The sequence below is a fragment of the Amblyomma americanum genome, chromosome 2 (assembly GCF_052857255.1).
Source record: "Amblyomma americanum isolate KBUSLIRL-KWMA chromosome 2, ASM5285725v1, whole genome shotgun sequence".
In the NCBI taxonomy this organism is placed as follows: Eukaryota; Metazoa; Arthropoda; class Arachnida; order Ixodida; family Ixodidae; genus Amblyomma; species Amblyomma americanum.
In genome coordinates, this window is record NC_135498.1 from 102,531,168 (window position 1) to 102,532,313 (window position 1,146).

General features: G+C 58.5%; 1 non-coding gene across 1 annotated transcript; it reads right to left on the reverse strand.

Moving 5' to 3' along the window:
- Positions 1 to 356: 356 nt before the first annotated feature.
- Positions 357 to 553, reverse strand: LOC144122292 (U2 spliceosomal RNA). Its single transcript, XR_013312893.1, has one exon. It is a non-coding gene; the product is annotated as a U2 spliceosomal RNA (small nuclear RNA).
- Positions 554 to 1,146: the final 593 nt, after the last annotated feature.

Genomic DNA, 1,146 nt, shown 5'->3' on the forward strand with positions numbered 1-1,146 from the left:
CAGCTCGGGCAGCGCCGGTCAGCTCCACTGGGTCAGGAAACGGCACCCGGGCGGCCGGCGGGCAGCACGGCGCCGCGCCGGCGATCCCTAAGGTGTCCGACAATCGCAGCACTGCGCAGGTTCCTGTCCAGATCGTACGGCGGGTGCCTGAACGTTCTTCCCAGGAACCAGCACTGTGCGCCGACGCTGAGCGCGTACGCCAACAAATGTTGTTTGGGTTTACCGCGCCGTGAGCTCGGGGCAGGCCTCTGCGCATGGCACGCGCCAGAAACGGAGAGTCTCTGACCTGCAGAAATAAGGAGGGCCCTTTTGAAGAAATTCTGACTTTTGATTCTTGAGGGCCTCACCCCGTAAGGGGTGAGTGGGCTGATCCCAGCGGCACTGCAATGCCGGGTCAACCCGTGGCAGAGGTAAGGCAAGCCTCAAGCACTCCGCCCGATTACAAAAATAAGTTTAACATCTAGACCCCAAATAGGAGCCATATCAGATATTAAGCTGATAAGAACAGATACTACGCAATTGATCTTAGCCGTTATAGAGGCCGAGAAGCGATAACCTGACGAACGACCCACGATTCGGAGCCCCCTATGTTGACCCTCCAAATAGCTCCCACCACTGCGTTAGCCGCCAGCGCCACAGCTCTCGAGTTGCAGAAACAGTTTTGATGCGCCTGCTCTACCGTCTCACTGCGCCTTTTGGGGCGCCTGTCTTCTAGTGAAATGAAGCTAGTAAATCTCTAATCTTCTCGCAAGTTTCATTGCGATCGTTCAGAACCAAGGCGACGCACGGCTTGGTAGATTGTGCTGGCTAGTGAGCCGACCGTGGCCCCCCCTGGTGGCACCGGGAGCGATCAATGCCGACGGCCGCCGCGTGGAGCGCTGCTAGTCGGGAGGGCTTAGGAGGGCTTAGTGCCTCGACGCCAGCGCCGCCATTCAGGGTGGTGCCATCCCTTGACCGCACCCACGCCGCCTTTTCTCGCTGCGACGCCATTTTGAATCATAGCGGGCGGGCGCAGTTGCTCGGTACTAGCAGCTGTGCTTGCGTTGTTCCAGGCACAGCGGCTGCGGATTACTCGCCGGTGGCTCTACTTGTTTGAGAGTGTTTGACCACATGACTGACGAGCTTGTCAAGTCCACCGAGTCATCA